The sequence below is a fragment of the Cygnus olor genome, chromosome 1 (genome assembly GCF_009769625.2).
Source record: "Cygnus olor isolate bCygOlo1 chromosome 1, bCygOlo1.pri.v2, whole genome shotgun sequence".
NCBI lineage: Eukaryota > Metazoa > Chordata > Aves > Anseriformes > Anatidae > Cygnus > Cygnus olor.
Window position 1 is genome coordinate 37,006,913 of NC_049169.1, and position 13,130 is coordinate 37,020,042.

The following is a 13,130-nucleotide window of genomic DNA, read 5'->3' on the forward strand; positions in this document are numbered from 1 at the left end:
GACACGAAATCAACAGCAACTCCTTTGTTCTAGTCTGGCCTCCTTGGGCTGGGTTTCATTACGCTGCTTTCCTCATATCCCTTTCTCTTAAATACTGGACCAGATCAGACAATGAGATTTTTATGAAATGTAAAGTCTTCTTCTCAACTCCCTAAATCATTTTTAAAAGAGGCAGGGTTCAGTGATCGTATCTTGTGTTACCAGCCTGCCCTCACATTTCAATTATCAAGGCTGTTGTTTCCTTCTGCTTGTCCCTGTATTTCATGTTGCCGAAAATAGCTTTTAAAAATGAGATTTTGCCTACACAAAAGCAGTAATTTCAGCAGAGCGGAGAAGCATAAACACAGAAAGAAGTGCTATTTTACTCCTCCACTTTTCTCTTCTCTTCATGTCTCTCACAGCTATACCCAGGTTTATCTGAGGATAGAAAGTGTGAAGAAGCTCAGAGTTTGTTGCTGCAATATTGCTTGTTATGTTCACTTTTTTATTTAAGATTTTGAGCTTCAAATCAAAACCACACATTTTCAAGTGGCCAGATCTAAGTGCCCCTTAGCCCTTCCCAGTCTAAGGTAGTCTGGCAAAAGAATCTCCTTCACCCTAGACTATTTTTACTGGTTTATTTTGAAATTCAAAGTTGATAAAGTGTCAATTTTTCTTCTACTGTAAATCAATATACTCCAGTCTTTGGAATTAACTCTAAATTGTTGGTCTGGACATGAACTTCACAGTGAGTCCCTCCTCTATCCTGGCTGACATTTTCCCATTAATTTCTTTTTCCCTTTCATCCATTCATTGGCTGATGAGCCTATAAATACACTTCATCTGCTTTTACTTTGCTTTTTAAGCATAAACCAATACTGAACACGTTGACTTGATTATGTCCAGAGGCAAAAGCCTTGCATGTTTCTTAAGTCACAGCAATAGCTTGAAACTTGACTTTCTGTTCTTTCTGTCCGTGAGGATAATCAATGGGTCACCTCCTCATACACTCAGAGTAAATAGCGTCACGCAGAAGAAATGCCATCTCTGAAAAGTGACAAACACCACCACTAACAGCCAAACTGAGCAGGAAAGCAGCAAATAGTGACCAGGTGCTCTCCTGCTCCCTGCCCTGGTGCAGAAGCTTTCTTCCCGGCCCCCGCAGCAGACCTCTGCCCTCCCTAATTCCTAACGCTATATAGCAGCCATTTCTTTCTGGGAGGTGCTGTCAATTTTACCCACAGCCTGTCCGTGCACTGACATCCCTACCTAAATTAACGCTTCCTTCCTCTAACTTTAGTTTCCAGGCATACTTCTTCAATAGAGCCACTTGCCTCAATTCATGTGGAGGGTTAAAACCCCTGTAAGGATCCCAAGGAATTTTTTCCACGTATAACTGTTCTCTGGTGGCACAGGTTAGATAGCTCAGTGATTTTTAAAAGGTGCAGTTGTTGGTGTCTTTAAGCTTTTGTGCATCTGCCTGACAAGACCACCATGGGCTCAGCTTGAACAGAGGCCATGGCCGTGTCCTGCCTGTGGCCATCGTGGCTGGAGCTGGTCTTGCAGTCACTCCCCGGGGTAGATAACACCCTGTGTGGGCAGCCCATGGCCAAGGAGCTCACGGGGGTGGCAAAGCAGAAGGGCATGGGGTCCTCTCCCTTGCAGGAGGTGGCTCCTGCATGCAGACACAAATCCATGCTACATAAGACCCATGGCTCGAAATTGCTGAAATTGAGATGTTTGAAAGAGCCAAATTAAGAAAATATTAGATATGCCCATCTGTCATAGCTGCTCTCTGCAGGAGGGCAGTGACAAAGAGCAGAGGCCAGGCTGGAGGGATAACCCTTGCCTGGCACAGAGTCACACCAGAATGGCACACCATGACAAGCTGGTTGAATATGGCAGGCATTGGAAACAAAAGGCATATCCTGCATTGTGTTATCACAAGGTCTTCTTTTTCTTGTCTCGCTCCTGAAACGTTTTCAAAGGAAGAATCATTAGGAAGTAGCCGCCCTGAAACAAGAAATGTAGAAGCTGTAGTACATTATTCATAAGAATTCCAGATAAGAATCTGATCGTAAAAAGTGGTTCACTTCTGACATCGATTAAAATTACATTTTGCATTACATCTTGCATTACATTTACATACATTAAAATTACATTTTGCATTATCTTTGCTTTCCCAGATGGTTTAGCAGATTTAAAACCTTCAAAGAAGTTAAGTTTCTTGCTAGCAAACATATTGCAACAAGCTTGATCAAATGATAGCTGTGATTCTTAATGCAAGTATCACAGCAAAAATAACATTCCTCCTATATTAGCAATTACAGGAAGAGAAATTGATCCAAATCCCAGAGAAATCACAGCTACTTTATCACTGGTTATGAGGGCCTTGGGATTAGGCCCTCAAGCCGTATAAAGTCCCAGCCCTGTGCAACGTACACATCAGAAAAGAAAGATGAATGATTATAACCCATCACTAAATGGGGTTTCCCATAAAAAGTAGCAATCAGCCTACATGACAGCAGCAATGCCACGTGCTGCTGGAATAACAGGATGCAAAACATCCTCTGGAAAGTGTGCAAGTGCTCCTTCTCTGTTGTGAGCTTGGCAGTGTGTGTTTAAGCTGCTGCTGAGAGCTTTCCTGTAACTTTCATCAAAGGGGATATTGGGTCCTAGTTCAAGGAAATAATCTAAATCATGTCCCCTTTCAGACTACAAAACTGTAGTTGGTTTGGCTTTGTTTAAATTATATCACGTTTTGTCATATTCTGATCATGCATGGCATAAAAATAATCTATTGATAATAAGCAAACAAATTCAAAACAAGCGAGAAATGAGAAACTGGGCCAAACTCCTAGAAATGTTAAATAAATCCCTTGTTCTTCTTACCAAGTTTTCACATATTTCAACAGAAAAGGCATATGGAGTTGAGTCTCTCTAACAGAGAGCTTGGCCTCTCTTCCCCCGGCCTCCTCTGTACTGGAAGTTTTTTCTTCCAGTTGCTTGTCAGTATCTGTAGCACAGTGGCTTCCTTAGAAGAAACTTTCCAAGGGAAAAAGTACTAGGCTTGTACTATTTATCTACATTTTATTGTGTGTGAAGATAACTTTGAAACTTCCATAGCTTTTGTTGTTCCCTCCCATTCATGTGATCAATATAAATCTTAGTTAACTCAATTACAGCAGACCGAAGGGAAAACTGATGTCTTTTGCAAATAACAACAGGCCAGAATCTCTGTGGTCCCAAATTTCCATTCCCAGATTTCCCCCACTGGCACCCTTTTCCAGACATGTTCTTGCTGTCATGGCCAAGCGTGGCTGAATCCCCCCTTCCCTTGCTTGCATCCTACCCTGGTGAGAGGTCCCAACAGGGAGCTTCAGCTGTTCATGGGACATTGCCTTCACCTGCTAATCATTTGTTACTTTCTTCCTCCTCTTCTTCCCCTTTACACCTGCCAGCCTTTTCCTGCCCTGTTCCCAAGGTGCTCTTTCCTTTCCATTCAGCTACTTCTTTCCTAAGCAGGCATCCCCCACCATCAAAACAGCAGCACAGGGACAGCCACCACGTCCTGAATGCCACAAAGCATCTTTCCGGGAGAGCTCAGCTCATGTGAGAGCGTAAGCATCTCTCCACTCACCCCTATGCTTACTACTCAGGCAGGCAATTTGGCTTTAATGCATCTGTATAGCATTTGCATGCCAGTACTGTGGTATAAGCAACGGCACTGTTCTTCAGCCATACAGAAATAGCACAAAAATCCCATGCGGAGAGCAAGAGCCAGTTAGTTCTCCCACAGACCAGACTCCCACTGGCCTCGGAGGGCGTGTGGAAACCAAGTCTGTGGAAAGATTAAAAACACAAAGCGCACAGTATCGATACGTTCTCGCAATAGACACAGGGCAGCAGTATGTCACCCAGCCCGTTATTTACAACTGCCTATGTGGCTGATTTGCGTCTCCTGAAAACTTATTGCCACGGCCTTGTTTTGAAAGGAATGTGGTGTCCCACTCCCCCGGCAGCTCCTGCCGGACCTCTCCTTGTCTCATTTATTAATTCATTCCCTGCCAAGAACAGCATGGTGATGTAATAACTAAATGTGCTTTGAAATCAACATGATATAAAGGACTTCTGCAAGGCTTCAGGCCGGCAAAGCACTTAAACACACGCGTGACTTTAAGCATGCAAGCGGTAGTCCCGTTGGTTTCAACAAAGCTACACATGTGCTTAAGTGCTTTGCTGGATCGGGGCCCATGCTTGACAGACAACTCAGGTTATGCCTTAAACAAAGAACCCCTTTGACACAGAATTTTGGAAGAAAAACACAAAGTTTCACATAATCCTTCGAACCGAGGGCAGAGCCAAGGCTGAGCCCACTGAAGCTGATAGCAAACCTCCCATTGATTTCGGTGAGGTTGGGCTTCTCCTCCTGTATCTGGAACCGGGTACATGTTGCAGCTGCTCTGTCATTCTGACCAGAGGAAAAAAAAATACATTATTATTTTTTCTCCAAGAATTGAAAATAAAAATCACTGTTTTTTATTGGTTACAGGCCATGTATGTGGTAGCCGGTGTCTGTGCAGATTTTAGCTGTGTTATTCTTGCCGGAAAACCTAAAGAAGTGATTCTCTTGTCTACAAATATAGACCTGTCAAGGTTGAACAGTTATGTTCAATGTCATCGTAAGCAAAACTGACATTTTATTTACTCATTTGTACCACTGGAGTGTCAGCTCAGCAATGATTAAAGCTGTCAGTAGAATCAACAAATAGTGTAAAAACACTGAGCTGCCAGTCCAAGTTTCTGTTTCATTGAACATGTTAGTTTGAGTGAAGCTTTGCCTGAATGTTTTGATGGTTTTGTGGCTTATTTTCACTAATTAATTTGCTTGACTATTATCCTCTGGAGGCAAACAATGTAATTGACAAATAAAATGGCTCTCATTCATTCATTCCTCCAAAGGAAATCCTGTGCAATTGGATGTGAACTTACAGCTGATCTGCAATTGTGACCAGAACCTTTTTCATGCTGTTCAGATTTCTCTCAAGGAACTGAAAGTCACCCACCTAAAGAAGAGATTAATCCAGGTCTTGTCTCAGGAAGATAATGTGCATGAAAGAAACGACGTGCAGTGTTGACCTGTACAGACAGACACACAATTCAGAGGCTGTTAGATTAGAATTTGGTAGGTTTTCCTTAGTCTATGTATTACAAAGTAAGAGGAAGGGAAGTCAGTGAGAACAAGGGGAAAAACTACCCTGGGTTTTCAAGCTTATTTGCAAATATCAGGGCTTAGCTCAGGTTGGCCTGCAAATTTTATTGCTTTGTTCACACACAAAATCTAGCTCTGGAAACCCTTAAATGCCTGATTCAGAAAAAAGTAATTTGCTCTTGCTGATGAGAGAAAACATTTTTTCCTAGTTCACATGGACATAAAGCGAACACAAGACGTGTGAAAAAACAGATATGGTGTAATTTCTCAAAACAAGATGCTGGCATGGTATTCCTAGACAAAGAAACAACACTGCACCCTGTGTACTGTAATAAAATAGCTAGGACTTGCTGTGTGACTAGTTTTAAATCACTTCCATGATGGCTATTGACTTTCCTGACAGAAGAGCCAGTAGACAGAACAAAAGCTACACGATGCTTTTTACGAAAGAAATGTAATTGCTGCCATACATTTCAGGAGAAATTACTTAAGCAAGCATCAAAACAACCAATAGAGCAATTCAATTTGCATTCAGGCAGGCCTGATCCTGCAGGAGAGCACCCTTGCCTACGGACACAGCTCTGCAGGGCTGCTCCTGTAAGGAAACCTGAGTGCACAACGCCTTCAATAGCTCCACCAGCATGTGCACTTAACTTGCTTCTTGTGCCAACTTGTCAGCAGGACCTGCCCCTTTATCATGCAGCCAACATTAGCCCGGTCAAAAATAGATCATGTAAGTATGTCACTGAATGTCTGATGTTCGCAGGCTGGTTTCTAACCTGGTAACAGATAAGATTTCTCTGACTCCAAATAGTCATACTGTAATTAATGTACTTGCAGCATTCAGTCAAATATTGATCTAATTCTTTTCAAAAACTTCAGAAGTGAAAAGAATTTAATTTATTTCTAAAAGTTATCTTAATGCTTTTCACCATATAAAATGCACTTGCAATAGCTGCTTGCCACGCTTATAAAATCTATTGGAACAAACAAAAGCTATTTGTGTATCCTAAAACTGAAACCTCCCATTTTACTTACATGAATTTATATGAAATTGCTTAAGAAGTTATGTCTAAAAATTATTTCATGTTTTCAATTTAAGGAGCACTATTTTAATTTTACTTTTTGTCCACGATCCTGCCTCACTTATATTTTTGGATCACAGAAGTTTGAACAACATTTACGACATCTAAGTGGTGTTTTTGTTTTTACAGTGGAGTATGCAAAGACACCACGGAAGGGCCACCAAAGCTGCTCCTAAGGTAAATTTGGGTAAAGGCTGAACACAATTTTTGGTTCAAGTTTCTTCTTTCAATGCAAACTTTCAACTTTTTTCTAAAAAAAAGTGAAATAGTTTTCTTCATATTGTACAGGTAATAAAGCAGACATTTGCAGACCAGCTAAAATCACAGCAATCTGATCACAGTACGTGTTTGTGTCAGCTATCTACATGCTAACAAAAAGCCAGGAACGAGCAGCTATTCACACATTTTATTCTCTCATTTAGGTGACACATATTTTCTTCCAGGAAAACCTTTTTCTTTAACAAAACACACCCTCTTCATCCTATTTTAAAAGTATTCTGTAACGATCTTCTGCCCTCTTTACTCTGTTTGCATCACACTTTTGTGCTGCTACAGCACTGGATGTACAGTGTGCATCTATAATGGTATTGTTTAGCAGAAGTTAAGTCCTCAGCAGGTTCCCTTAATCCTCCAAGTCTTCCCTCTATAAGAGATCATGAGCATGGGTCTGCATTCCTCTCAGAAAAGAACAGGATTCTATTAATATTAAAGAGACATTTACCAGCACATCCTTTCTGTATTTGTTGTTGTTCTTTAAAGGAAAAAAAAAAAAGAAAAAAAATGGAGAAATTATTTAGTCTAGCAAATGTTCTAACAGGGCACACTTAGCTTTACCTTAGGTGACCACCTACTCAGTAGGTATGTAATGAAGCTGAAGTATTGGGGGGACAACATCTGGCAAAGGCTTGTGAATTACAATTTTCTTTTGCAAGTGGAAAACCATATCCTGCACCAGGTCTCAGTGGGGTTTAATGCTGTCAGAGCATACAAGGTTTGTTTTGATCTGTTATGGAGTAACACACATAGCTTTCAGTTCACACTAATAACATCCCCGTGCCTGGGGTATACACCAATCCAGAGGCTACTAATTAAAGGTTAGAATTAACCAAACACAGTTCCTCTGCAAAACATATGAAACTTATTAAAACTTAAAAGTGACGGCTGGTTCTCAATATAAGCAAAGCAAAGAATGCAAGAGTATTGTGGAGGGTTATTTAAGCACATTTTATTTCAGCATATTAAAAATTTCCTGTGTCTGCCAGTTCAGCACATAACATTTTAACGTATCATGTGAAAACAGCAAACTTTTAAAGAATCAATTATCGGTCCTGCATATCATAAAATAAATCCTGTTTTCAGTATTACCATAAAGCTTTTTATGTTATTTTGATCTAAAAGAGGTTTTTCAAAAGTTCACAATTTTAAAAGCAGAGCAGCACAACAGTGTTGCAAGCCATGTTTTATTTATTTAAGTTACCAGCCAAACATTTTGGGACTAACCTTGCAAATACGAGGACCCAGACGAACTGCAAGCGTGCACAGTAGCTTTTTCAGTTTGTGACACTATTTTAGTGAGTAAGCAGAATGAGGCTCCCCTATACTAGTAGAACTTGATCTACAAGCAGAAAACTTCTTTGAAATAGACGGAGTGATGTAACCTCCTAGATTTACTTCTTTGCTTCCATCAGCCAGTACAGAAGGCATAATAGGAGTGTTATGCAATTTATGTGCCCACTCTCTACTCATATTTACATCTTAAAAATACACCGTTGTTAAGCCCTCCAGTGTTATCTACGATCTTTGAAGCAAATGCTTTTGGTGCAGATAGGCTATCTCTGCTGGCAGAGCCTCCTTTCCCCAGCTGTGAGTGTCTTCAACATGTTGCAGCCTGTATGCTGAGCCTGATAATGCCTCCGCACGGGACTTAATGAACTCATTACCCTTAATGCTGTTGTAACAAGATAGCTTGTAAATGTACTTATTTTTAATTAGGTCTATTCAGCTGCGTGAATTGAATTACATAAGACTAATTAATTAATGTAATTGAAGGCCTCATAAGGATAGAGCTTCCCAAACTGGCAAAACACACATTTGTCAAGTCATTCTGTTCCCAGGATTAATTAAGGGAGACCTGGATATGGCAACTTCAAAGGTGGTAGGAAAACTTAAAATCTGTTCAGGAATAGTAGTTACTTTAAGGGCTTTTTCTTTAACAGCAATTTTCTCACTACTTTACCTCAGTACAAAGAAAATAAAAGGTAAGACTATAAAATCTGCACTTGTAAGCTGTTTAAAATTGGGTTAGGGTCCTATGGCTTCTAATTAAAAGATAAGAGCTGAAATCACTGAACATAGATGTATGTTATTAAACTGTGCGCATGTTGGTTTACAGCCAAAACAAACCTTCCTCCCACAGGCACTTTTTTTTTTTTTTTTTTAATCAAGCTGAGGCATAAAGACAACATCCCAGCATATTTGTGCAGCTCCGAGTACAACAGGGCTCTGCTCCATGGCCAGAGCTCCTGGACACTATGATAAAACTGCTAATCCATGGCAACAAATGCTCTTAAACACACCTGTGTTACCAGATCTGGCCCCTGAAGCCCAGGGGTACAGAGCCTTGAGACAGGGCAGTCTGCTTGAGGATATACAGCTTTATTATAGCAGGTTAGCACAGTTTAGGTGGCATTGAATGTGTACAGTAATGTATGTCGTGAAATTACTAGTTTGTTACTTAACAATAGTTATCCTTAAAAACAGTTCAAAAAAAAAAAAGGCTTTTTTTTGTTTGAAAACACAAAACTACTATGGGTAGTTGGTGTGTCAGTAGGCGAGGAAAGGCTGAAGCCTGTAGCCCTTGTGCCTTTCCTCTCTGTCCCACTGCCAGCTCAGCACCTGCACACCTCGTCACCTGTCCTGGCATCATCCCAACCTTCACATCAATCCTCTGTCTCACCCTCCATGATAAAGGCTGTCAGCCTGTGGGCACAGGGGCCACTGTCCAGAGGCAAACTGGGTCTGCAATGCCAGCTGATGCCCTGAAGACTTCTGGTTGTTGTGCGGCTGAGGAGCAAGTTTCACCATTTCAAAGGACGTGGCAACATGAAAAGCCGTTTTGAAAGTGTGTCCCACAGGAATAAGCAAAGTGCTGAGGTTTTCTGTTTCTGCCTTTCACAAGGACCCAGATACTATACCTATCATATACCTATTATAACTTAATTTTTATATGATATAGCTATCACCTTCATATACATACACATTAATATCATATATAAGTAGTGGGCTGGAAATGAGTGTGGCGTTCTGATCGAAGAATGAACATTCAGCTTCCTGAGTCCACTTTGAGACCCATGCAGCATGTGTGTTTCAACTCTCTGAACCAGAAGACAGACACTGCCTTAGTTTGGAAAACATCAGGAACAACGCACTGCTACTGCAGCCTTGGGTACCACAGCAGGGAAAGCCTAGTTCCTGGGTGAGATGCTGCAGACAGCTCACATCTCCCATGCTCTAGCCATATCACAAAATATTTGGCACAGGGCTTCCCTGGGCACCAGATCATAATGATGGCTTTGTGTGTTTTTGTTTGTTTGTTTTGATCAAAATGCCTAAAATAATCAGAACTTTCTATAGCAGCTTGCCAGACTTGTTTCTGTGGCATGATATAAGGAAGTATCCCATCACATCCTATGGCATGGTGGGAGATCTTTGAGGGTTCAAGGTTTCCTTTGATACCCTCCATGCAAAGGAAGCAATTCTGGCTAAGTAAACTGACCAAGACTTGGATAGGTGAGAGTATGACAAAGTGACAAAATGTTCCAAACTGTCTTAGTGGGGCTAAGTATAGAATGTGTTTTCTTTTCTTCTCTTCCTCAGCAAGGAAAAAAGATGTTTATAGCTGAAGTATTATTATATTGCCACATTTTTCAATGCAAGCAATTGATCTCCTGAAGGATAAACATTGTAATGGGTAATAAAAGCTGAAGGCCCAGTCAAGGTATTTCCAGTAAAGGATCAGGCATCTTTACCTGCAGTGAGCTTCACGAAGTTCCCTTGAAAATGTTGTCAATTACTTGCTGGGAAATTAGAAAAGGCATGTGGTGATGAATGTGTCCTCTCTGCAGAAAATAAATAAATAAATAAATAAAGGAATTGGCCTCTTAGCCTATTAGTAATTCAATTAAAAATTGCTACGCAACAGCATTCTTAGCCACCATAGCATGAAGCAAACTACAAGGGAAGGTAACCATGCCTTGCTCCCTTTCAGTCAACACTCTCTCTCTGCCAAGTATTTCTAAATGTCGCAGGAATGTAGTTCATGTGTTTCACAGATTATGAGCTACTTTTCCCACTGCTTTGACCACCAGACACAACAGCATCCAAATGCAACACAATGGTAATTCAAACAAGACTGCACTTCCTTTTACATTATAGGTGTAACACCAGAGTGGGGAAAAAATAGATCCGTGACCTCTGCACTAGTCCAAAAAATGCTGTAATGATTTTTACCATAGAGAAAAAAAGCTGGAAGAAATAAAGTAGCAAGATAAAAGAGCAACACAATTAGCAGGGCTGAGCCTCAAATCCCTCTGATGGATATAGCTTATCTTCAGGATGAGCTCTAGGTGCCCAGCTGAATACACAGTCTGTAAGTTGTCTGTAATTCTGATTATTTTGCAGATAAGGATAACAAAACATTAAAAAAATGCATCTATAGAAAGGACGCTTCCAGCTGAAGCTGCAGTCTACAACATGAGCCTTGTTGTATGTCCTCCAGAAAAGCAGAGGGAAGAAAGCAGGCTACAGACAGCTTTTCTGAAGACCTGGGGTACCCTATTCCTGCAGTTGCTCTGGCCACACTCCTGGAAGAGCACAAGGACAAATGTTTATTTCATTATCACAGATAGTTCCAAAGATGCCCTGTGATCACTCCCATAATGCAAAAAATAAACTCATACAATTACAGACACAAATTTTAAATTGTCAAATTGTACCACGCAGGCACACAACCAGTTCTGGCAGAGAACATTCCTTAGACAATCATGCTTAAGACCATTAACATTATTTTCCCTTCCGTATCTTTAACCTGACTGTGAACTTTTGACTTCTAAATGTGAATTTCTTGCCTTTCTGTTTTCTATGAACTGCACTTCGAACCAGACCTTGAACTGCAAATACGTAAAACTGTTTTTGTCAGAAAGCGCTTACCCAAATGTCTCCGGATTTAATGTAAGCTTGCCTGCTTAACCTCTTGGAGGTCAAGATGTTTTGTAATAACTAGATTTCACCACAAAGAGGAGGTCAGGTGGTATGGTGAGGACCTCAGGATAAAATTTGGAGGAAGCTTGTGTAGTGCTCACAGGATTGGGAGAAAGAGTAAAAGGAGGAGTTTGGGCATTTCCAGGATGAGCTCTAAATTTGGCATCGCTGTGACTCACACAGGTCTCTGTTCGGAACAGCATTATAATGGGAGCTACAAGGCATCACTGGAAAACATCCAAACATTTAAAGAAAGTGAAATGAAAATTACAAAATGGAAAGCTCTTCTGGTCAGCCTTCACAGGAAATAACAGTCATTTCCGTCCACCTACCTTACAGAAGTAACTGATGTCATCTGAAAGATGTACCTGCCGATACACCGGGTTCGGGCACCACCCTCTGCTTATCCTGGCTTGCACCATGCACTCCCACCCACAGCTCACTGGCAGTTGTGTGCTGGAGCAACACCACAAACACCTTCAAGGTATGCATGGATTTACTCCAAATGAGTCACTGCCCCAAGCTCTTCTGCAATTTTTATTTTTGTTTGGGTCTTTTTTTTTTTTGTCTACATTTAACAGATGTTGGGAAGGTCCTTCCCAGCTGATGGGATTCTTCTTGTGAGGTATAATAATACTGACAGTACGCAGCAAGGCTGGTAGCACTTTTCACCTGTGGTTACAAATCATGGACAAAGACATGACACCTATCTCCATTCTAAGCCACCTTTGCTTATAGGTTGGAGTGCACAATAGCAATCTGTCACTGCCAGGCATGGCCCTCACATCAGAAAGCACAACTGCATGTGAGACACTTGAAAAACATTCCTCAGTTTTCAAGGTGATATCCTTGAAATCCTTGGTGATACTTTCGCTGGTCAGGACGCTGGGAGACAGGTAATATGGGCTTGAGTCCCCTCTGTCTGGGGAATCCCGTGGGTCTCCTTGGGAAGAATAGGTGTCCCTGTCTCCTTTCCCAGTGGGCCTGTTTTTGCTCAGTGTCCTCAGGCCAGTGCTGGTGCAGCTCAGTAGAAATGATGCAGCAGGGAGAGGTGGAAGAAAGGGGGTGCATCCCAGGCCCTGCTCTCCATGTTGTTTTTATCTTTATCAACAGATTAAAATAAGTTCATTAAGAGCCCTGGAAGCAAGGCCCAGCAGACCAGCAGGATCCCCCACTTCTAGTACAGGCCCTTAACTGCAAGATTAAGGGAATAGGTTCCCTTCAGCAAGATCTTCTTTCAGATCCATGAGCTTTACATATCTCTGTGCATTTTCAGCAGGGTGTTTTGCTCTATAATAGCCCAAAACTGGTGGCTAAAGAACTCACCTGGCCACAGCAGCTGAAGTTTGAAGATCCTCAAATGAAGGAACACCTGGAGCACAAATCTCCCTCCTTCCTGGGAAAGCCTCTGAGACATGCTGCCAAAGAGGAAAAATAGCACCAGTGTTTCCAAATAAATCCATGATTATTACTGTGCTTATGCCTAAAAATTGATATTGCTTTATGAATCTCACTTCTGCAGGCGTGTGGGAGCACATCCTCAAGAGAGGTGCCAGCATGTCTGCAAGAGGATAAGTTTCAAGCTCTCCTCCCTC

General features: G+C 41.4%; 1 long non-coding RNA gene across 1 annotated transcript; it reads right to left on the minus strand.

Annotated features, from left to right (window-relative positions):
- Positions 1 to 784: 784 nt before the first annotated feature.
- Positions 785 to 11,937, minus strand: LOC121067846. Its single transcript, XR_005818480.1, has 5 exons — positions 11,868 to 11,937; positions 10,305 to 10,394; positions 5,046 to 5,118; positions 4,374 to 4,450; positions 785 to 1,992 (listed from the first exon to the last, which is right to left on the minus strand). It is a non-coding gene; the product is annotated as an uncharacterized LOC121067846 (long non-coding RNA).
- Between the last annotated feature and the right edge of the window lie 1,193 nt (positions 11,938 to 13,130).